Source organism: Oryctolagus cuniculus, chromosome 4 (assembly GCF_051225735.1).
Source record: "Oryctolagus cuniculus isolate XC-2025 breed Fujian yellow rabbit chromosome 4, ASM5122573v1, whole genome shotgun sequence".
Lineage (NCBI taxonomy): Eukaryota > Metazoa > Chordata > Mammalia > Lagomorpha > Leporidae > Oryctolagus > Oryctolagus cuniculus.
The window spans coordinates 30,445,001-30,470,978 of NC_142870.1; the positions used below are offsets into that span (position 1 = coordinate 30,445,001).

A 25,978-nucleotide genomic window follows, 5' to 3' on the forward strand; every position below is an offset into this window, starting at 1 on the left:
GAAAGAAGGAGAGACAGAGAGATTTTCCATCTGCTGGTTCACTCCCCAAATGTCTGCAATGGCCAGGGCTGGGAGAGGTCAAAGCAAGGAGCCAAGCATTTGGGCCATCCTCTGCTGCTTTCCACAGGAGCACTAGTAGGGAGCTGAATCAGAAGTGGAGCAGCTGGGACTCTAACTGGCACCCATATGAGATGCCAACATTGCAGACAGGCTTTCTGAGCTACAGTGCCAGCCCCATCTTATGTACTTTTAACAGGATAAAGTGGTATTCATATTAAGAATAGATATTTAGAATACTATACCGCAGTAAGAAACAACGAAATCCAGTCATTTGCAACAAAATGGAGGAATCTGGAACACATCATGCTGAGTGAAATAAGCCAGTCCCAAAGGGACAAATACCATATGTTCTCCCTGATCGGTGACAACTAACTGAACACCAAAAAGGAAACCTGTTGAAGTGAAATGGACACTATGGGAAACGGTGACTTGATCAGCATAGCCCTGACTGTTAATGAACAACTTAATACATTATCCCTCTTAGTAGTTTTTTTGTCTGTTCTACTTAATATGACTGGTTTAATTCTGTAATTAATACACAGTTATTCTTAAGTGTTAAAAATTAACTGAAATGTGATCCCTGTTAAACATAAGAGTGGGAATAAGAGAGGGAAGAGATGTATAATTTGGGACATGCTCAAGATGACTTGCCCCAAATGGTAGAGTTAGAAACATACCAGGGGATTCCAATTCAATCCCATCAAGGTGGCATGTACCAATGCCATCTCATTAGTCCAAGTGATCAATTTCAGTTCACAATTGATCATAATGAAAGGACTAAGAGTCAAAGGGAGCACATAAACAAGTCTAGTACCTGCTAACACTAACCGATAGAATAAATAAAGGGGAGAGTGATCCAACATGGGAAGGGAGATACTCAGCAGACTCATAGAATGGCAGATGTCCTAAATAGCACTCTGGCCTCAGAATCAGCCCTAAAGGCATTCGGATCTGGCTGAAAAGCCCATGAGAGTATTTCAGGCATGGAAAGCCAAGACACTCTGGCAAAAGATCTCTGCGAGTGAGATCCCAGTGGAAAGAACAGGTCTTCAAAGAAGGAGGTACCTTTCTCTGAAGGGAGGAGAGAACCTCCACTTTGACTATGACCTTGTCTAAACAAGATAAGAATCGGAGAACTCAGAGGGCTTCCATAGCCTTGGAAACTCATGACTGGAGCATAGGGAGACTACTGATGCCATAGACAGGAGTGTCAATTGGTAAAGTCAACAACAGGAGTCACTGTGCACTTACTCCTCATGTAGGATCTCTGTCCTCAATGTGCTGTACATTGAAATTTAATGCTATAACGAGTACTCAAACAATATATTTCACTTTGTGTTTCTATGGGGGTGCAAACTTTTGAAATCTTTACTTAATGCATACTAAAGTGATTTCTGTAAAAAAAAAAAAAAAAAGAAATTATCAATTCCCAACTTGACTCTCACTGGGATTAAACATGACAATAGGTCTGATCTGATTTCATCATCATTTTAAAAAAATCATCTATTATTTTTCACTTTATGTTTCTGTGTGGGAGCAAACTGTTGAAATCCTTACTTAACGTATAATAAGCTGATCTTCTGTATATTAAGATAATCGAAAATGAATCTTGATGTGAATGGAAGGGGAGAGGGAGTGGGAAAGGGGAGGGTTGTGGGTGGGAGGGACGGTATGGGGGGGAAGCCATTGTAATCCATAAATTGTACTTTGGAAATTTATATTCATTAAATAAAAGTTAAAAAAAAAGAATAGATACTTAAAAAAGGTTGAGTGAGAAGAGGTCAAAAATAATCTGAAAATGAACTAAACAGTGATGGTTAAACATTAAGAACAATCTTGTGACATATTTCACAATTTACTCTGTGTCTTAAGTTTGACAAAATCCACATAGTTGGTGGAATATGAACTGCAAGGCTTTGCCTGACATTCCTGTGTCATGGTATCCTGAAGGCTCCAAAACAAGTTAGCTTTCAGGTAGGATATATTTGCCATTGGCAATAACATATCCCACTTTGGACAGAAGGCACAAACAAAAAAAGATAAATCTCAAGGGTAATGTGTATATGTGCATAAAATCATGATTAGTTGCATATTTTTATAAAATAGTTAAATACACTACAAGGAAACTTATATACCCACACTTTGTTTTCAAAATAATTTTGAAATTGAGTTATAAGGAATAAATTCCAAACATGGCTTAATCTAATGCGTGTTCTTTATTTTTTGAAAATGGAAAATGATTTAAATAGAAAAAAATGCATATGTTTATGGGTATATTTATTTATTGTCAAATAAAGTCACCTTTTAGATTTTTTAATGTAAAAGAAAATTTTCCTGTTTTTTATCTTAATACAACAAAGAGGGGAATCTATTTAAGCAAAAACGTGATAGCTATATACGCTGTATGTAATTTGATTTAAAAAACATCAGTCAATTTGAAATCAAACTTGTTTTAAAAAACAGAGCTTTGACTATATATTAAGAGTTGGGGTCAGGGCCAGCATCTCAGGGTAGAAGGGTAAGCCATTGCCTGTGAAGCTGGCAACCATATTCACATGGGATCATCCTAGCTGCTCCACTTCTGATCCAGCTTCCTGCTAATGGCCTGGGAAAGCAGCAGAGGATGGCCCAAGTGCTTGGGCCCCTGTCACCCACATGAGAGACCCAGAAGAAGCTCCTGCCTCCTGGTTTTGGCCTGGCCCAGCCCTGGCTGTTGTGTCCATTTGGGGAGTACACCAGTGATCAAAAAATATATCTCTCTCTTTCTGTCTTCTTTCCGTCTCCTTTTTTCTCTGTAACTCTGCCTTTCAAATAAATAAACAAATCTTAAAAAAAAGAGTTGGGGTCAGTGTTGACTAATTTTAATGGTTTATTCATTTCAGAAATAATGCAGCAATGATTACTAGATTTAATTGCAAGTATTTGAATTGAATGAAGATGGTTCCTAGGAGATAAACTTCCAGGATGTGTGGAATGGATCTATTTATTCAGTTTGATCTGATCTTCTGAAGTGGTAACATGTGCATGTGTATACAGAAGAATCTCTTACATATGCTGAACAAGCATGGTCAATATGTTTCACTTCAAAAGATTTATTGCTTACATTCTACTACAAAATTCCTTTCTGCTTATACATAATAACAAACATCTATGTTTATGTTTTTGAATGCCTATCATGATATTTCAGAATTTATTTTAGAATTTGCTCCTTCCTATTGCCTTTATTGTCATTTGTTCACATCATTACTGAATTTTCTTTCCTTTAGTAGGAGTAACGAATTGTAAAAGTGATTCTCTTTCTACAGTCCCAACATTCACTCTTGTTAATAATTGGGGTAAAAAGTATTAACTTAATTCAAGCAACTGCTTTTTAAAAAGTGTGGAGTTACTATGGAAGTCTTGACAACAATGAACACACCACCAGGCACTGCATTACTAAATGGGATAAATTTCAACACAGTCTGGGAAGCTGTGGAAGGATCCTGTTGAAGAGATCGCCCTGTTGAGACTGAGGTAGATCAGATTATCAGAGGTCTTTTTTGTATTGGAGCCCTACATATGCCATTTAAACCATTCGTTTTTGCTGTCTTCTCCTTTGTGATAGGAATATAGATGACAATTTCCTTGTAGAGTTATTAAAGAATAAAATAAATTCACCCAAAGATGCTAGAACATTTCTAGTAAAAGTATTAAGTAATACTAGCAATTACAGTAATTTTTAAATCTCAGCACTTCATGTTCAACTGAAAATATTTATTAACAAAAAGCTATCCAAGCAAACTTTCCCAGCTCATTTCTTAAAAAGGTCAGTACTGCTATCAATATGGTAAATTCGTATAATCCTATATTTTATGTATATCATGATTTTTAACATTTTTAAATGTTAAGTAATGCAGGTGCTATTATTCTATACTACAAATCAATGAATGAAAGTTGAAGTGATTAAAATACTTACTTAAAGGTAATATATCCATGATATAAAATCCAGGAGCCCAAGTAATTGGAATCCTACCTACAGGCTACTTTTTTCACAAAGCATGCTACATGTGTGTTTTAAAATAAATCCTTTATCTTGTATCATCTCTCTCTCTCTCTCTCTCTCTCTCTCTCTCTCTATATATATATATATATATATATAGGGGTCAGCATACATATATATTTATATATATATATATATATATATATATATATATATATATATAAAAGTTGGCCCACATGCTTGGGTCTCTGCACCCATGTGGGAGACCCAGATGAAGCTCCTGACTTCTGGCTTCTACTTGGCCCATCCCTGGCAGTTGCAGCCATCTGTTGAGTGAACTTGTGGTTGGAAGATTTCTGTCTCTCGGTCTCTTCCTGATTCCTACTTATCGTTTTATGTTGGTCATTTGGGAATTTGAAAATACTGTGTAGGTGAAATAGAGGATCACATGAATTATTCTGCACTCCTGATGTTCTCTTCCCTATGTGACAATCTTCTCTTCTCTCACGCAGTCTTACCAATGGGCTAATGTAACTGAAATGCTTGTAAGGGAAAACAACAACAACAACACTGCTCATGCCAGAATTACTCCCCTTTAATCCCCCCTCTTTCTCTTATGGGGCTCATCCCACCGGGGAGATCTGGGCTTTCCTAATCTCAGTGAATGAGTAAATTTCTCTAATTCTGTGGTTAGTGTTTAGAAACCCCTTTACCTGTGGGTCTAAACTACATCCTCCAATGTAGTCTTTATCTGCAACAAATGTCATGTTGTGGTCTTGCATCTGCCTTTTCTCTTCCATCCTTTGTATATTCCACATTGATTAAAAACCTGTGGGAGTTTATGGGTTATTCTTCATCAGCACCTCCTACAACCACCACCTGACCCTTTCCATCTATTGAAGAAAACTTAACATGTGGGAATGAGAATGATTTTTGATTTCTTTGCAATCTGAAATGAATTTTTTCTCATACATGAACACTACTGAAAACTCATTAGCAGACAGTATGTAGAATTGCAGAGCTATTCCACGATTGCTATTTAATTTTCTTTCCTTTGCCCAGTTTCCTTGGGATCAGTGGCATGCAGATATGAGATAGTTGGACCGAGACCAAACTACAGTCTGTAATGCAGGAAGAAAGCAAAACTCACCAGCCCACACAGGGCTCCAAAACTGTTTTGACTTCATTAGCTCTAGGAATCAAACAACGGAACAAATGACCCACAGATGCATAGTTGCTGGTTCTACTTCTTGAGGAATTATCTTTGACAAATTGTATCAAAGTATGTGCAGAATAAATTCGGATTGTTTTTATTCCATATATTTGTAGACTGTCTATTTTCCCCAAAAACCTAGATATCATTGTGATTACATGAAAACAGAAAATTGATCCAGAATGAAAAACATACTGAAGCCTCCTCCTGTGACACACACATTCAGGTGTATGAATGGCAGTGGAATTTATAATTGCCCACAGTATACCTAGTATTCTATGGTACACAAACAGTATATTTGTGACCAGTTTTCTTCATTTTCATATCTATGATTTGTAAAGCAATTCTTTAATTTCTTGCCAAAGATCTTCACAATGTGCTGTTCACTCCCCCACCACCCACCTTTAATTTCCATTCCCTGAATTTTCCCGACCTTACATAGACTGATAGTCAAAACATTATTATGACAAAAGGCACATGCAATAATTGCAAAAATAGCCATAAGCCTAAATAAATCAAACAAAATACAATTTCCAATAAAAATTACTTAGGGGTGGGTATTTGGCTCAGCAGTTGCATCACTTCTTGCGATGCCCACATCCCATCAGACAACCTTGGTTCCAGCCCCGACTCCTATGCTTCCAGTAAAGCTCCTTGCTCATGTGCAACATGGAATGCAGCAGCTGATGGCTTAGGTACTTGGGACCTTGTACTCATATGGGAGACCTGGATGGAGTTCCTGGCTCCTGTCTTCCACCTGGCCCCATACTAGCTGCTGCAGGCATTCGGTGAGTGAACCAGCAGAAGGAACATCTCTCTGTCTCTGAGTGTCTATCTGTCTCTTTCTGCTTTGCAAAATAAAAATATGAAAATAAATTTTAAAAACTTTTAATGACTTAAGAGTGTCCAGAGATCCACATCCACACATCCCGTGATTAGCAGAATTAAATAAACAAACAACAAGGAAAAAAAAAAAAACATCTAATGGCTTCTCCATGATGCTCAGGCTACCTGGAAAGTCTGTATTATGTCACAAGTGCTTAACCACAGGCAAAAAGTGCCTTGAACTCCAGGAAATTCTTTCCTATTTCATTGTCTGCTCATAAGACATGAAGATATTTGTGCATTCTCAAGCTTAATAAATATGATTCTTATTTAAAAACAGATTTATTTATTTACTTGAAAGGCAGAGTTATAAAGACACACACACACACAGAGAGAGAGAGAGAGAGAGATCTTCCATCTCCTGTTTCACTTCCCAGACAGAGGCCAGGAGCCTGGAGCTTCTTCCGGGTCTCCCACATAGGTGCTGGGCCCAAGGTCATCTTCCACTGCTTTCTCAGGCACATCAGCAGGGAGCTGGATAGGAAATGGAGCAGCAGGGACTTGAACCAGTGCACTTATGGGATGCTGGCACTATAGGCAGCACCTTTACTGACAGTGCCAAGCCCAAGAGATAGGATTCTTTATCATTTTTTCTTGTTTTGTTTTTTTAAGGTAAAGTCACAGAGAAAAAGGAGACACACATACACAGAGAAAGAGAGAGAAAAAGAGAGAGAGCGAGCAATATCTTCCATCCATTGGTTCACTCCCCAAACTGCTACATAACTGGGGCTGAGCCAGGTGGAAGCCAGGAGATAGGAGCTTCCTCTGTGTCTCCCACATGGGTGGCAGGGGCCCAGGAACTCAGGCCATCCCCTGCTGCTTTTCCATGCACATTGGCAGGGAGCAGGATTGGAAACGGAGCAGCTGGGGCCCTAGCGAGGCTAGAGCAGCAGGTCTAAAACAGCTCCTTCACTTCCCCTTTATGCTATGAACCGCTGCAGTCAATTTTTGCTCTTTGTGCTTTGATCTAATATTTTAAACAAGAGGATATTTTTAATTCTATTTTTAATAAAATTTCTGAATTACCCTTGTACTTACCAGTTTAATAGTGCTCATTTTCTGAAACAGCCATTAAAAATTACAAAACACAAACTAAATGTCCCCGTGTGTTTTATACATCATTTGCTCTTTTCAATGAAATGGAAGCCTGTGTTGTTGTCCCCCACTTATCTGCCCAGGATCCAAGCACCGCTACATTTCTTCCATCTTGATCTTCTCATCTAAACTATATTCTCTGCACATCTAAATTACATTCTCTCCATCACTTACAAAGTCTCTTTTTTTTTTTCTTTAAGTGAGCAATCACCTCGTTGATGATTATGTTTATCACTGTATCTGCAGAAAGAAAATAAATTGGCTTCAAACAATGGACTCTGTCTATAGTTTAAATCTATTCTTTCCCTCAGGCTTGTTAGATATTTTAAAGAAAAGAATGATTAGGGTACCTATCATGATAGCACCAAAGCTCTAATGCAGTTTTTCTTTACACAAGTCCAACTCATAAAGTGAAGTTTATCCTCCCCTTTTAAAAAATTGAAGTGGTATAATTCTCTGGGCAAATTCTTACAGATTTTAAAATGCATATTCCTGGTGTCTTTCTAAAGCAGAAGTTGCAACCACAAAGTTCAAAGAATCCTACTAGGTTCACAATAAATAAAATCCATAGAAACATTTATTAACATTTCTGGAATTCTTCCTGATCTACGACATGGAGTTAATTTCAGTCCAACAATATAACCCATGAATACCTATTATGTAAAGAACATTCTTTTCCAAAAGATGTAACTGTTAAAAATAGACTAACAATACAGAGTCGGTATAACGTTGTCTAAATGCACAAGAGGAAAAGGCCTATTAAAAGCAATCATTTTGGATTGCTTATTTAGATGATTCAATTGTCAATTTATTGATGTGAAGAAATCTGTTATTTAGACAACAGACAAGTGGAACTGATCAGGACAGAATGCTGTGGATACAATTTATGTGATAATCACACAAGGAAACCATCCTGTGTTGACTTGCTTAGTCAGTCAGGATAGAGGCTATGTCAAAGACAGCATATATTGGATAAGGCTCCTTGACTAAAGCAGCTTTATTTTATTAAAAATTTATTTTATTTATTTCCAAGACAAAGTGACAGAGAGAGGGAGAGGCAGAGAGACAAAAAATCTCCCATTCAATGTTTTACTCCACAAATGGCCAAAAGGCTGTGGCTGGGACAGGCTGGAGTCAAGAGCCTGGAAATTCATTTGGGTTGAATTGTTGGCAAGGGCCCAAGTACTTGAGCTATATTCCGCTGCTTTCACAGGCCCGTTAGCAGGGAGCTGGATGGGAAGTGGGGCAGCCATCTCTCAAATCAGTGCTCCTATAAGGAATGCCAACATAACAAGTAGCAGTTTAACCCACTGTGCCACAAGGCCAGCCCCATTGAGTACAATTTATTTAATTTTTATTAATATACAGAGAACAGACTTCATGTGTTTCATAGGTCCAGTTCTAAGAAGATAAGCATGTTTCCCTCCTTCTTGCTCTCCTTTCCTCAATTTCTCTCCTTATAAACCAATGGACAACAGCAGCACAACACCAGAAAACTGCTTCCAATGTTCACATTCCATTCACAAAATGAGCCAGAAAGATATTCCCCGGTATTGAAAGAATTCTCAGTCTTGTCTTACTGCGTGCCACCTTATATACGGCCTCTACATGACATTTTCATTGATAAGCATATAGGAGTTAATACTTAGAAAATACACACTTTCATAAGACTCACATCAGCATCAACCTCATGCCCTCATCAACTTTGCTTTCAGTTTAATTTGTGGCCTGTGCTCTGACAATCTACAGAATTTGTGAAAAATTTAAAAGCATTCATTGATACGGAACTCAAAAAGAAATCCCGTTATTTTGTCTTTTAGCCTTCTTTCTGGCAACTAACTTACCTTTCATACTACTTGTGGAAGACTGGTTCAGTTACTTAGTAGACAGTATTAACACTGCTGGGAATGGCACTCATTAAGTCCTAGCTAGCTTCTATTTGATAGAACAGAGCTTTTATTCCAAGCATCAAATGGGATCATGAATCCTTGCCAGCAATCTAAAAATACTGGCTATTTTTCATAATAGGGACAAACTGAGAGCTTGTGCATGTTTTAGCAAATTCTGACACTACAGGAAAACAATTCAAAGTATGTGTTTTTAGTAGATCTATAACACTATGTTGTACCATCTTTACACAGGCAGGCCAACATAGAGTTTTGATAATGTGTTTGAGAGATAAGGAATACATTACTAGTAGCATATTTTGCTCATGGAAGTACATCAATTATAATTATACCAAAAACATTAAGATGATTATAAGATTAAAATAAAGACCATGTTATTATAAATTGAATTTCTCAGATATTCTCTCCTTTCAAACCATTCTAATTGTCACTCTTGAAGCTAAAAGCTGTCACTCTCTTCACACCTGCATACCTGGAAATGTTTCCTAGGGTTTGATGGCTCCAGGCTACCCATAGGCTCCTTTCCACCCTCCAACTGTCACCCAAATATTGATGGCCTCTTTTGGACTGAACCATTTTTTTTTTAACGTATCACAAAGCAGACCAATAAATGGTCTTCTTTTTTTTTAACTTTTATTTAATGAATATAAATTTCCAAAGTACAGCTTACAGATTACAATGGCTTCCCCCCCATAACGTCCCTCCCACCCACAACCCTCCCCTTTCCCACTCCCTCTCCCCTTCCATTCACATCAAGATTCATTTTTGTTTCTCTTTATATACAGAAGATCAGTTTAGCATACATTAAGTAAAGATTTCAATAGTTTGCTACCACACAGAAACATAAAGTGAAAAATACTGTTTGAGTACTAGTTATAGCATTAAATCTCAATGTACAGCACACTAAGGCCGAAGATCCTACATGAGGAGTAAGTGCACAGTGACGCCTGTTGTTGACTTAACAAATTGACAATCTTGTTTATGGCTTCAGTAATCACCCTAGGCTCTTGTCATGAGCTGCCAAGGCTATGGAAGCCCCCTGAGTTCACCGACTCTGATCATATTTAGACAAGACCATGGTCAAAGTGGAAGTTCTGTCCTCCCTTCAGAGAAAGGTACCTCCTTCTTTGATGACCTGTTCTTTCCACTGGGATCTCACGCGCGGAGATCTTTCATTAAGGTGGTGTTTTTTGTTTTTTTTTTTTTTTCCCCAGAGTGTCTTGGCTTTCCATGCCTGAAATACTCACATGGGCTTTTCAGCTGGATCCGCATGCCTTAAGGGCTGATTCTGAGGCCAGACCTTTTCAATATTATAACCCAGTGCTTTCATGAAACATTAGCTCCTCACTGCCACCATCGTAGACTTCATCTCCTCTCAGCTAGTTTACCACTAATGACATTTCTTGGATAATGCTTTTTATTATTCCAGATTGTTTCATGTGTTTTAGAGACATTTCCATAAGTATATCAAAACATAGTTTAGAAGTATTATGCTAATTACTTCAGTAACTTTTACTATGACAGACACTGGTACTAAAATACAGAAAGCATTCAAAACGTATCTCTCAATTATAGTGTATTCCCACAGCCACAACAAATTAGAGTTCTATATTTTTACTAATTTCTAAATTCAAAAAGCATTTTCTTCTTGCTCTTCCAATTGTGAAAGTGGTTTACAAAACATAACAATTTTTGACTATGAAATTTAATATTGATCACATGCTACAAATAAAGGAAAATCTGGTATATAAAATTTTGAATTTTCGTACATACCCTTGTTATATATTAATACACTTGAGAGCCATGAGAAGGCATAAGAACACTTAATTTCTGCTAATCCCAAAGCACACACTTAGTTCTTGCTAAAAAAGGCAGAAACTAATGCTGAAGTATTACACATAACTTCAAGCTTTGGCTATTTCCTTAAAAATCAGTACAACTATATTAATAAAAACAAAGGAAGTTGGCAGTAAATGTACTCTTAACATTTTTTCATTCAATTATCATTTTTAGGTTTATGAGAGAATTTTATTTTCTTTCTGATTCTTTTCATTTTTTCAAACAAAATAAGCTGAAATTAAAGTTTTTCAAGCTCTGTGATCAGTAACAATGCCACACAACTGAGGGTGGTCAGTTCTTATTAAACTACACTACTGGGCATCAAGTAGGTTTAACCATTCTGAAAATCATTTGTCCTTCTGTAAAATACTCACTGTATGATTTTGTCTGCACATTTCTGTAAATGCCACTTAGAATTCAACAATTTCCACTGAAATTCTTACCAAATTTTTAAAGATTTTTGAAGAAGTGACATTTTAAAATCAAAAGTCCAACACTTTTGTTTTATAAACAAAGGTCAAAAGCTCAGAGATTACAGGTGAATTTTCCCAAGGAACCAAAAACAGTAACAAGGGATTCAGTGGAAGCTCTCATGGATGGATTTCCACTTTTTTCCCTCCCTCTTGTGTTCACAGGGCTCTATCCTGTCACGTTTTACTTAACGATCTAATCTGCCTAACTGACCACTTTTGCAAACATACTATCTTTGAAGAGCTGGGCATAATGAAATATGATATTAATATAGTTAATATTAACGATACTGAGGGGCCATCACTGTGGCATAGTGGGCTAAGCCTCTGCCTGAGACACCGGCTTCCCATATGGGTGCTGGTTCGTGTCAGGGCTGCTCCTCTTTTGATCCAGCTCTCTACTATGGTCTGGAAAAGCAGTAGAAGATGACCCAAGCGCTTGGGCCTCTGCACCAGCCAAGTCCCTGAGCCACCTTCAGCTCTGTTCTGAGGCACATTAGCTAAGGAGCTGGATCAAAAGTGGATCAGCCAGAACTTGAACCTGCTCTCTGATACGGGATGCTGAGAACAAAGGGGGCTCCTTAATCTGCTGCTCCACGAGGCTAGCCCCTTATGACAGATATTTTTTTTAAAGATTTATTTTATTTATTTGAAAAACGGAGTTACAGAGAGAGAGAGAGAGAGAGAGAGAGAGAGAGAGAGAAAGGTCTTCCATCCACGGGTTCACTCTCCAGATGGCCACAATGGTCAGAGCTGCACCGATCTAAAGCCAGGAGCCAGAAGCTTCTTCCGGGTCTCCCACATGGGTGCAGGAGCTCAAGGACTTGGGCCATCCTCCACTGCTTTCCCAGGCTATAGCAGAGAACTGGATCAGAAGAGGAGCAGCTGGGACTCGAACCTGCGCCCATATGGATGCTGGCACTTCAGGCCAGGGCTTTAACCTGCTGTGCCAGAGCGCTGGCCCCTGACATATTTTTAATAAGTCTCATATTCATAAAATGTGAGATACTTCATATTCTGAAAGAAATGCAGCTTCAGACATTGCTCAAAACACAAGTGAGAAATTGAGAAATATGGGAGCTAATGAGAAACTGAATGAAAAATCAAAGTCCTCCAAGGGTGCGGAATCATTTTTCAGCCAAGGGCAATTTGGATATTTATAATGTCATTTGTGGGCCATATAAAATAATCAACTTAAAAACTAGCCTGCTATAGATTGACTGATTTTCAAGGACCACCTGCGGTTGCCCTGACAGGACAAGCCCAAACGATTCCATCAGTCTTGTATGGCCTGCAGGCTGGACATTTCCCACCCTGGTACAGAAACCCAAAGAATGTGTTCTCTAGTGTATCCTACTAAAGTAAATGGGCAAAGCAAAGAGGAGAGCTATCATAGCCAATTTATTCGTTTATACATGTTCATTTAAGCAGTGTAGGACTACTCTCAGATATTTCCCTCACTTGAAATTCAAATAAAACATTTTCAAAAACAAAGCCAAAAGAAGTGGTATATATTGCTTCATAGATTCTAGACTTACTGTTTATCTTTTCTACAACTTTACTACATAGGAAAAGCTCAGAACACAGAAGTAAATCCAGGGTATTGCAACAATCTAAAACACATCCTCCTCCTACTTCACCTAGGTGTTGCATTTAAAGCTCTATTGCTATTTTCCTGTTCTTAATTTTTAAAAGTAACTTATATTTATGTCAACATGAAAGACAGAAGATGTAATATGAGTACTTCTGCTTCATTTGCCTAGACAAAATTCTAAATTATTAACAACACAATGCCTAATAGTCCTTTTTTCTTATCCTATATTCACCTCAGCAGTCTTTTAATGAAAGCCCAAGTTCAGTAACACAAGGGCAACCATTTACCTGGAATTGACTACACCAAAATCATCCCATTAATAAACTAAATATACTAGTGCTGAAACTCAAAAAACTGACTTAGTGTAGTAATGAGTCTGGTTTGTTTCTTCAGCAATACTGTACATAATTATATTCATGAATTCCATTTCGTTAGGTCGATTTCATATTCTCCTCACATTAAAAAGGGAATGTTTAGTTTTGTCTTAGGATCTCAGTTACCACTTCCAAGTGTGAAAGCAGAGAGGACAGTAGCCTTGGCCAAAAGACACTGTCCTTGGAGATGAGTAAGCGCTGCCTCATTGCCACACAGCTTCTGCATGAATGTCCCGTTCATTTTGAAGGCTTTCTTTCTTCTTCTTTTTTTTTTTTTAATTTGTTTTGCTCTGCTTAGCTGGCATCCTCCATCACTCCATAAGAAAGGCATTTCTATGATTAAAGCACATAGCTCAATGCCAAAACTATGGACCCAACCAGAAAGTGAAAAATTTAAATATTTTGGTGGGTTCTGTTTTATTTTGGTTTTGGCTATAGGATAAAAAAAGATCCATGCAACTAAAGTGTTGATGAAGTACAGCGTGCTGTCCAAAGGCCTGTGGGTTGTTGCCACTTAGCATTACATGTTTCTACTCTACTTAAGCTCTAAGACTTCTATGTTCCATGACTGCACAGTTCATTTCTTACCTAATATCTCTTTTCTTAATAAAGCAAAAGTAATTTGTGGTGATAGGAAATGAGAAAAATAGAAACACATAATTTAAAGATGAAATGCTTCTCAAAGATGCAGCGCAGGAGTCTAATAATCAACATCTTGAAAGGCAAGGAAGTAGATAAACAATACTCCACAGTGGTACTGAGAATTATATGGGACAAAATTGATATGCTAAGAACATCTGTTCAAATGTCATCTACTATGGTTTCCTGTATGATGGTATGGAGAAAGTTGAACAGCTTTCTCTGCATGTTTATTCAAGATGTCAAAATGTTAGATTGTTAGGAGGTCCCATTATTAGATTTACATGTAGGGCAGGACGAAGGTTGGAGGGCTGAAAGAAAGAAAAGAAAGATGAAAAAAGAGACTACACGGAAAAAGAGGAAAATTAAAACAAAACAGAGTTCAAAGAAAATTACAAAAGCAAGAGAGAGACTGATTAAAAAGAAAAATCCTGTTATAAAGAAAACAAATAGGATTGCAAAATGCAGCACTTAAATTTCATAAATTTCACTTTTGATTCAAATGAGAGTTACAGCAAAAAAACAGGTTTGAAAAGCTAATGTGTGAGGCTTAGGGTTTAATTTCAGACCCAGCTTTTCCCATTTCCTAGCATGAAGGTTTTCTTTCTTCTTTTTTTTAAAAAGAAGCTTTGATCTTTTGCCTTAACGAGTTCAGTCAATATGTAAAGACACAAAATTGTGAGTACTAATGCCTCTATTTAGTTAAATCAAAAGTATTAAACATTGTACTATTTGTGTGGCCTGAAGACTACTGGAATTGAACTGTGTGTGACCGAGGTGTTTGAAAACTCAGGAAATAAATTTCCTAACCAGGAAGCCAAAATCATTTCCTGCCAGAAATATATTTTGTTTATTTTAGATGTATTAAGCTGAATAATATAAAAATATCAGTTCTCTTCAGCATAACTCACCTATGGTCTGAGAATCTCATCTAACCCAGTTTTCATGCTAAATGCATCTAAATAAACTGCTGTATTTTCTTTTAGCCCACTGTCATAAATTAATAAAAGCTTCAAAAAATTCAAACTCTAGCTACACAAGAAGAAAGAGTTTCTTAAAAAATCACATAAAATTCTTTATTGATTTCCTATATATAGCTTTTATATGCACAACCCCCCCCACACACACATATTACATACTGGTTATTAAAGGAAGAAATATCACAATTTGTTGATAGATTGTGATAAATACCACAATTTGTCAGATAGAAATACTATGCTAAGTAAGACATAAATATAGATATAAATAAAATGCAAGGGTAAACATAAACATATACCCAGATAAGATGGATGATAATATGAGACGGAAGGAGGAAAAAAAATACCTGACTTATTTGATAGTTTTGAAGTTATAGTCATTTATAAATAAACAAAGCCAATAGATCTGATTATCAAACAAATTAGTTTATTTTACATCAATTATTTACATGTAAATTGAATATATATCTGATTATAATGTTCTCAATTTTTTTTTCCTTTCAGAACAAACATGTGTTTAATAGAACAGAAGGCAGATTATCAAAAATAAAACACATGTACCCCAAGAATGCTACAAAATAGAGTTTAATGACTATTATTTCATGACAGTTATGCCAAGTGAGTTGCATAATTTTTTTTTAACAGTTTTTTTTTTTTTTTATTTTTTGACAGGCAGAGTGGACAGTGAGAGAGAGAGACAGAGAGAAAGGTCTTCCTTTGCCGTTGGTTCACCCTCCCATGGCCGCCGCGGCCGGCGCGCTGCGGCCAGCGCACTGCGCTGATCCGATGGCAGGAGCCAGGAGCCAGGTGCTTTTCCTGGTCTCCCATGGGGTGCAGGGCCCAAGCACCTGGGCCATCCTCCACTGCACTCCCTGGCCACAGCAGAGGGCTGGCCTGGAAGAGGGGCAACCGGGACAGAATCCGGCGCCCCAACCAGGACTAGAACCCAGTGTGCCGGCGCCGCTAGGCGGAGGATTAGCCTAGTGAGCCACGGCGCCGGCCAAGTTGCATAAATTTTTAATTAATTTAAATTCACACTTAAATAATCCATAATCATCATATGTAAATTATTTGAAATAATCTTAATTGGTTAAAATACTTCTTATTCCTTTATGTTAAGCTATTTTTCAAAGGCTTAGCAGGTAAAATTTTATAAATACTTCTGGAAAGTTCTGGAAATGTGAGATTAGTTTGACATACAAAACTTGACTGGAATCTTACTGGTCTGTATTTAACTGTTACAATAGTGAAGCACACTTTCAAAGGTCTTTTCCAATGTCAATAGTGGGAGTATTTACGTACAAGTGAACACCAAGAACAGAAACAAAGAAAATCAACTTCAATATTAGTTAAGAATGTCACACAAATGAAAGGCATAAATATTAAACTTTGGGTTGGATTTTCAGGTAGTAGAAATGGAAAGAAAGAAGTTACAAAATGAAAGAAATTGAAAAAGTATCCAAGCTTGATACAATTTCAGGAGGTGTGAGGAAGAGTTGAGAAATTTATTGGGGAGAAGAGAGATTAGGACTAGGCCATAAACCAGGCAGTAATCTAAACCATGCATTTGGCATCAATTTTGTAAATACCTGGGCATCACTGAAGCTCTCTGTACAATGCAGTCAAAAGTGTACTACTGGGATAGCCATTATGGTAGTTCAAGGTAACACAAGACAAGACTGGAAGCAAGAAGACCATTGTAAAAATGGTGCCAAATATTTTTAGATGTCCATTAACTGGTATAAATGAATGAAATCCAAATTCAAAAGATAAATTATAAATTTTTATGCTTATTTAGTAAGCAGGCATCAAACATGGAAGTTTCCAACATTGGCAAGAGAGAAGAAATTTGAAAGTCAAACAATTTCTCACAATAATATAACCAGAATACAAAAATACAAATATAAAATTGACTATAAGAGGAAAAGTTGAATTTTTACACAGAGAACATTTACTTTTCTTAAAGTAACGTATTGTCAAGTATTTTTAAAATTTTTCATCTCATTCATGAATATACAAATTTCCTTTATGTAAACAAAAGTTGTCAAAAGAATTTATGTTGTAATATGCTCTTGACACTAACAATAATGACTTTTTGGTTTTTTGTTTATTATATATGTAAATATTGCACACACATATAATTTTTATTTATTTGAAAGGCAGAGAGACAGACAGTAAGAGACAGATGCAGATACACAGAGAGATCTTCTATCTGCTGGTTCATACCCCAAATGCCCACAATTTGGTTGTGGCATGGCCAGGCTGAGTCCAACAGTCCAGATCAATCCAGGTCTCCCACAGGTGGCAGGGGCCCAGCTGTCTGAGCCCCCATCTGCTGCTTGCCAGAGATTCTTCAGCAAGAAGTTGGAATTGGAAATGAAGCCGGGACTCAAACCCAGGCACTCTGATATGGGATATGGCCTCCAAACCAGTGACTTAACCACTGCTACCACTGCCTGCCCCTCATGACATTGCAAGCATGAAGAACATGTTAGTAATTGAATTTAAAGAGTGATTTATTTCCATATATTCAATGAAAGATGTACTTCATGAAGTAAAATACAACTCTCTTGCTAAAAGTAGTTTAAAGTAATAGTAAAAGCTAAAAGTAGTTTAACGCAATAGTAAAAAAAAAGCAGTCATGTCTTTTCATTACATGTGAAACTCACGAAAGCAGAAGATATTTGGCAAGGCAGTTAAGAAAGTCCCAGTCCCAGCTGTTGTGGGCATTTGAATAGTGAATCAGCAGATGGGAGGTCTCTGTCTCTCTTAAGCTTGCTCTAGTTCTCACTCTTCCTCTCCTCCAGTCTTTCTTTTTTTCTTTTTCTTTCTTTTTTTTTTAGACTTATTTATTTGAAAGGCAGAATTACAGAGAGGCAGAGGCAGAGAGAGAGACAGACAGAGTCTTCTATTTGTGGTTCATTCCCCAAATGGTCACAGCAGCCAGAGCTATACAGATCTGAAACCAGGAGCCAGGAGCTTATTTCAGGTCTCCCAGGAAGATGCAGGGGCCCAAGGATTTGGGCCATCTTCTTCTGCTATCCCAGGCCATAGCAGAGAGCTGGATCACAAGTGGAGTAGCCGGAACTCAAACCAGCGACCATATGGGATGCCAGCACTGCAGGCTGTGGCTTTACCCACTAAGCCACAGCAGTGGCCTCTCCCCCAGGATTTCAATCTCTCTCCCATCTACCTTTCAAACCAAATCAACCAATAAATAAAAACAATTTAAAAAGAAACCTGAAAATTAGTCTTGGATCACAAAATTCTCACAATTCTTTAATATTCACTCAAACAATCACACAGTGGCATTTTCTCCACACCCCTGCATTACCCTGCTGAGAACTACACCTGATAGTTTAGAAGCTAGGAAGGGGACTTGCTTTTTCTTTATTATTAAATCTCTTCCTTTAGAAAACAAATTTTAATTACCTTTTAAAAACGTTCCAGGCCATTGCCACAGCTCACTAGGCTAATCCTCCACCTTGCAGCACCGGCACACCGGGTTCTAGTCCCGGTCGGGGCGCTGGATTCTGTCAGGGTTGCCCCTCTTCCAGGCCAGCTCTCTGCTATGCCCAGGGAGTGCAGTGGAGGATGGCCCAAGTGCTTGGGCCCTGCACCCCATGGGAGACCAGGAGAAGTACCTGGCTCCTGCCATCGGATCAGCGCGGTGCACCGGCTGCAGTGCGCCGGCCATGGCGGCCATTAGGGAAGTGAACCAACGGCAAAAAGGAAGACCTTTCTCTCTGTCTCTCTCTCTCACTGTCCACTCTGCCTGTCAATAAAATAAAATAAAATAAAATAAAAATAAAAACGTTCCAATACTCTTGGTATTTATCAACTCGACAAAGGGCAGCACTATACAAAGACACTGTATTAGAAATATTCTATGAAGGAGTGAAAGAGGGTGAGAAAGGTGGGCGTGAGTGTGAATGAGAGGTTAGAATTCAATATGCTGAATGATCTGCTCACCCAAGGTGCTTATGTGTAACATCAAATTATCTCAAATAGCAATAATAGCAATATATTATTTTTGATTGTGATGTAAAGTTTTTAAGAATTCAGACCATAAATGGCTTATAATGGCTTATAGAATACTTCTGTGTATTTTTTTTTTTTTTGACAGAGTGGATAGTGAGAGAGAGAGACAGAGAGAAAGGCCTTCCTTTTGCCGTTGGTTCACCCTCCAATGGCCACCATGATTGGCACGCTGCAGCCGGTGCACCACGTTGATCCGAAGGCAGGAGCCAGGTGCTTCTCCTGGTCTCCCATGGGGTGCAGGGCCCAAGCACTTGGGCCATCCTCCACTGCCTTTCCGGGCCACAGCAGAGAGCTGGCCTGGAAGAAGAGCAACCGCGACAGAATCCGGTGCCCCGACCGGGACTAGAACCCAGTATGCCGGCGCCACTAGGTGGAAGATGAGCCTAGTGAGCCGCGGCGCCGGCCCTGTCTGTGTATTTATGTCAGTTGTTTCTCAACATACGTATTTTTAAATGATATTATAATGAACACTTAAGTTTTCTGACAGCATGTATTAGGAAACCCTATTATCAAATGGATGTATTGGGTTTTATCTCTAATTTTATCTCTATTGCTAGTTGATTTGGTCAAATAATATTATGATGAGAATGAAATATTGTAGAACCTGAGAAATAATGAACCCTAGAAAGCTTTAAGACTGTGGAATTGATTCATCTTTGTTACATTCAACCTCACATTCCCCTACTAATGCCAAGTCCACAGAGACTTCACTAATAATTAAGAGCCAAACATTAGCTTAACTTGTGTATTGGCCTGAAGTATGCTTTATAAGATTTAGTAGCTGCCTAAAACCTATTTAGTTTTCAAGGAAAAAATACCTTCTAAGATTAAATTTCTTTGTGTGGTCATTTATCCTTACTGTAACTTTGTTTTACAGCATTGAAAATGAAATAATTTCCTTCTCAATCATGCCAAATCATATGAGGTGACATTAACCATAATGGGAGTTGAGCAATATATTATGAAGGTCAGATATTTAATTTATTTTACTCCCATTTATTTTTATGTCATTGGCACTTTTTCTGATGAGCTAATGTAGGAAAATATTGTTGTGACCAAGTTAGATCATTGAAAACTGCACACTGAGAAGGTCATTCTGTAGGCAAATTGGATGCAACACAGTTACAGAAAGCAAAGTATCTGGTAAAAAGAAATGGAATGGTGAGAGATCCTGTTTTTGTGCTCATATTTGAGCAGTACTGATTTGAACATCTGTGAGTTAAAATATAGAGTGGAATTCCTAAAAAACAAGATGTACACAAATACAACAAATATCACGATTTGGATGTTCTTCATTTTGGTTTGGAAAATTATTTCCTAGACCTGGGATCTTTGACTTTTATGATATAAGGTGTTATTTTTTAAATCCTACATTAATATTTAAAGACATTTAGAATATGGGAAAAATTTCATTCATCAATCAGGTATTTAAAATTTTATCTAATGTACTAGCTCACCATAGTTTCAAGCTCTATTCACTTCATGGCATAAATTTACTGCTGAACTATCCTATTTTTAATGGCCAAACTTGAAATTACAACTGGATACAGATTATATCCAAATCACAGGGTCTGCTTAGGTTTCTATCTCAAGGGCCAGATTTTTCTATTCAAAATTTTACTTATATAATCAACTGGATGTATGCTAGATATATCAACCTTTCAACTGGTTGTAATTTAACCCATCAAGTTTCCTCCATTTTCATTTGTCTAATCAGTAAATGGCATTTTCATCTATCCAGGCTTTCCTGCAAATTTGGGAAAGTCATTCAAGGTTTTCAACTTGTGCTAAGTTCCCACAAATGCACACAAGCAATGCCAACTTAATATATAACATATGAATATATATCTTCTATAACCTACTCAGTTGTGTCTTCTCTTCTTTGATCACTCTCTTCCTTGACCTTTCTCTCTAGATGAACTTACATAGCTTTCAGAGTTGTAAAAATTTCCAGAAATTTCAGAAATAAATCTAAAATGTAAATCCAGTCAACTCATACCCTTTCTTAAATGTACCTATGTATTCTTTAATACTTTAAAAAACCGGCATGCAAAGCTCTTGTGATCTTTTTATCCTACTCCTATATTCAATATTCCAAACATTCCATATTGTTATTCCCCAAGTGTGTTTTCACTGCTATTGTTATTTAAGTATGTCAAAATTCCCTCATCCATTTTGTCAGTCTATCTTACTCCTAAAATTTCTTTCTTTACATCTTTTCTTCTATGAAACCATACTTGCAACTTTGGCCCCAGACTGGAGAACAGATTGTACCACCCTGTGATGTTGGATCTGTGTGCATCTTTCTGAGGACAAACAATGGGACTTTTGCCTGTTGAGTCTCCAAAGTCTGATACAGTCCTACTACAAAGCACAAGCTCAAAGCTCATTGACTAAATCCACAGATGAATGAAAAAATTTTAATAGTTGAAAATAAATGAAAGCCTGCTTATAAATTTTATAAATTTAAGCTGATAAATATTTCTGAGTATGTTGAATTCTATACATTTTAGATATTTAAGTAAAACTGACCATTGACATTTGTTATCCATTTTCATTGTGTGCAGGGGAGAGAGGTAGCATCACATAAATTTTGTCTACTTTTTTCATAAAATATGGCACAAAAAAAGGTAATTTGAGATGGTCATAATTTCAAATATTACAGTGATACATCCAGTTTTTCCTTAACATGGTTCAAAAATATTCCTGGCCGGCGCCGCGGCTCACTAGGCTAATCCTCCGCCTAGCAGCGCCGGCACACCGGGTTCTAGTCCCGGTCGGGGTGCCGGATTCTGTCCCGGTTGCCCCTCTTCCAGGCCAGCTCTCTGCTGTGGCCCGGGAGTGCAGTGGAGGATGGCCCAGGTGCTTGGGCCCTGCACCCCATGGGAGACCAGGAAAAGCACCTGGCTCCTGGCTCCTGCCATCGGATCAGCGCGGTGCACCGGCCGCAGCGCGCCGGCCGCGGCGGCCATTGGAGGGTGAACCAACGGCAAAGGAAGACCTTTCTCTCTGTCTCTCTCTCTCACTGTCCACTCTGCCTGTCAAAAAAAAAAAATATATTCCTGAGTAGCAGATATGGGCAAAACATTAGCGATACAATGAGGGCTATTCATCTACTTGAAATATTCAGGTTTGGAGAGTATGGAAAAGCTGAGATGTGGCTGCAGAACCAAGGGATAAATCTTCTCTTCCCATGACTCTAATCCATTTTGAGTTTCACTTAAGGTGCTTGAATTGACTGGTGACTTAACCTGACAACACTGACTCAAATATATAGAGAATTAGAGAATGTATTTGGTCTCTTTGGATGTCTTAAATAACAAGATGCTCAAAGATCATGACAGATAAGGCTGAGTCACTGAGGATTGTTGTAAAAAAAGAATGAGATGAAACTGATGACAGCCAGTGAATACTAGTTAGCTATTTTCCCTTTGCTCAGCATACTACATTCTATATATAGAGGCTTATAAAATGTTAGTTCTCTGAATTGTAAAGTGCATTTTTAATGTTTTTTTATGGGACCACCAAAAAAGGAAGTGAATTTCCCCTTCTAATAATAGTATAACATGGAAACATGCCCAAAGCAAGGAAAGCAGAAGACTAACACAATTATAAGGGTAAATCAGGCACAAAGGTTATGTCTGCCTCAGTAATCCAGGTAATTGAAACCGAAACAGGTTCAGGCATGTCATTGGCACAGTTTTCTTTTTTGCTTTGCTAGTAGAAACACATTATGCTCTCACATGTCTGAAAACAATTTTAAGCTACAGCATTCTTCTCTGTCCTTGGTAAATTTTGAAATACGGAATGAATCAAAAGAGTTTCAAATGATTTATTCAAGCAATACATTAATTTGACAGCATTAAGTTAATGATAAAAGCAAAGCCTTTATGTCACTTTGCGCAGCAGAGGGAACTTTTGATAGATATAAATACATGTGTATTGCATATACTTAGAAATAAAAACATGTACTTAACATTTATTTTTCTTTGACTTTCACTCTTCTCCAACACCTCAACTTTTTAAAAAAGATTTATTTACTTATTTGAAAGAGTAACAGAGAGAGGGAGAGACAGAGATCTTCCATTTGCTGTTCACTCCACAAATGGCTGAAGCCAGATGCCATGAACTTCATCCAGAGCTCCCATATGGGTGGCAGGGGCACATGTGCTTGGGCCAGCTTACTGCTGCCTTTCCCAGGCTATTAGTAGGGCATTTGATCAGAAGTGGAGCAACTGGGACGTGAACTGGTGACCATATAGGTACTGGCATAATAGGGGGTGACTTTACCCATTATGCCACAACACTGGCCCCTCAATACCTCAAATTTAATATCTAAAATTAGACTCCTTTCTAGATCTCCCCACTTCCAAATACTTTACTGTCCTTCTATATACTTTTCTCAATTTCAGGTGTTGTTACGTATATCAAGGAACACAAGTCATGAACATGAGAATCGTCCAAATTTTCTCCTTCTATTTCAAATTGTGATTATCCCCACTATCCATTAAAGAACATAAGGGAAGTTCCACTGATTCTATTTCTCAAATGACTTCTGAATCTGTGCAACAAGACCTCCCCCCACCATTCTCCATCCCTTCTCCTTTGCTACAGATAAGACTTTACTTTTTTTTTTTTTTTTGCCAAAATTAGTGAAATAGCCAGCTAAATAGTATCACCATCTATGTTCTGCCTCCTTTGAACCTATGATCAAACTATAATACAGAATTTAGAAAGCCACAATCCTATTAAACACAGATAAAGTCAGAGCTCTTGATACAACAAAGAAAAATCTGTATTGCCTGAGTTCTTCATGTATCTCTATTGTCCACTCACCTCCCTCTGTCATAGAGCTTTTACTCTGCCACCAAAGAACTACAAATTTGTCAGTTTCCCCCAGGCACCAGACTCTTGTATGCTTCCATGCCTCTTCCTTGGTTTCTCTTTGCAGAGTTGCTTTTATCCCTAGTCTGTCAGCTACTCTAACTAAATTGTTCATTCATTCAAAAAAAAATTTAGTAAGTACCAACAGTGGACCAATTCCTGGATTGAATGCTGGTTTTCTTTTTCTTATTTACTTATTTGGAGAGTGATGAGAGAGAGAGAGAGAGAGAGAGAGAGAGAGAGAGAGAGAGAGAGAGAATTTTCCATCTACTGGTTCATTCCCCATCCCCAGATACCGACAGCAACTAAGGTTGGACCAGGCTTAAACCAGGAGCCAGGAAGTCTCCCAAATGGGCATCCAAGTCTCCCAAATGGGCATCCGGGTCACACATACTTTAGTCATCATCTACTGCATCCCAGGTGTATTAATAAGCAGGAAGCTGGATTGGAAGTAGAGGTGAGATTCAATCACAGGCACTCTGATGTGGGATCTGAGTGTCCTAAACTTCAGCTTCACCTACTGAGCTGAGACATCTGCCATAGAATGTGTTTGTTTCAAATTGTATTCTTCCCATCTTTCTTTTTAAAATCTAGTTTAGCCATCATCAAATAATTCAAGGCAATCACTTCTTCAAAGGAACCTTGGAAGTTCAACTATCACCTTTCCTCTGTGCCTGCAAATACCCTAGCAAATCACTCCATTAGCTACATTGAAGTCATGTTGCTTGTTTATCACACTCAAAATATTGAGGCCATGTTGGGCCAAGTCATTATCACTTGTTCTTGTCTTCATTTCCTGAATCCAGTGTCTGTTCATAAACAGGTGCTTGACAAATATGTTTTGAACTAAGCTGTATGTAGTGAGACTGATGGCTACCAATACATAAAACAATAATATACATGGGTCCCTCAAAAAGTTCACAAAGAACTCATACTATGACAAACTGTGCATGGATTTCAAACTTGTTGCACCATAGCAAACTTAAAATTCCATTTTACTTATTTTTTTGAAATACTCTTGTATTTCCTCACTACCAAGAGTATTTCACCCTATCATTTTTAATGCTCACTCTATTCTTTCACTTTGTTCCCTTTCTCCTGCATTTGCCTCTTTTCCCTTTATGTAAGTATTTGGAAAACATGCATAGAATCTATCATCCAGATGTTGAAACAACAGCCCTTGTCCACTGTCTGGTCAAAGGAAATTATTGGTGATCTAGCAGTAATGGGAATTCTAGGTGTGTTGTGGTTGAAGGAAGGAAATGTTGAGGTTTGAGTTCAAGAAGGGAAGGCAGAAAAAGAGAATGTTCTATGTAGGGTAACATACTAGAACCAAAGTTTTGGAATACAATGCAATCGGATGTGGGAGGATCCAGATCACCTAGCATTGGAGACATGAGCTGCACTGTCATTGGAAACTCCAAGCTGAGCGGCCTCCCCAGGCTCCTCAGGAATGTCAGAGAAGAGAGTACTCATGGAAGCATTAAGTCTAAGTCCTTCATTTTACAGTTAAGAACACTGGAGCTAAAATTAGTATTGCACAGCTTTATGAGCTTAATATGTGCATTCCTGAACACTCAGAAACACACCCAGGATGCAAATTTTCAGACACATTTGAATACCCATTTACATGTGCATATTCACAAAAGCACATACACACACAAGCATGCATACAAGTACACACATTTTGCACAAATACATAAACTCTTACATTTTTGGTATATCTAAATTTTCTATTTCTACACTGTATAAACTGGAAAGATCCTATCCAATCTTCAAATTCCATCATGTTCTTTGTTACATTTATCCCACTCTACTCTCATTCCCATAAAGAAATAGAAAATGGTCACAAACTGTAGTAAATGATTGTATTTGCTAATTTAAAATCCACAAATATCAATAATTATGGCAATTAACATAATGGGATTTAAGTAACTGGATAAAATAAAAGATCATTTTGGAAGTATTAGATTCAGCAGAAATAATATCACTTTGTCAAAATGCTAAAAAGGCTTTTAAAT

At 37.8% G+C, this 25,978-nt stretch overlaps 1 long non-coding RNA gene across 40 annotated transcripts in view; it reads right to left on the minus strand.

The window, feature by feature from the left end:
- The window catches only part of LOC103350594 (uncharacterized), a 647,925-nt gene that overhangs the window by 174,802 nt on the left and 447,145 nt on the right, over positions 1-25,978 (minus strand). For 3 of the 40 annotated variants that reach the window (XR_016232331.1, XR_016232324.1, XR_016232334.1), the window contains one exon: positions 16,622-16,711. The exons of the other annotated variants lie outside the window; for them this stretch is intronic. This is a non-coding gene — a long non-coding RNA (uncharacterized LOC103350594). The remainder of the gene's footprint in view (positions 1-16,621; positions 16,712-25,978) is intronic. 40 annotated transcript variants of the gene reach the window in all.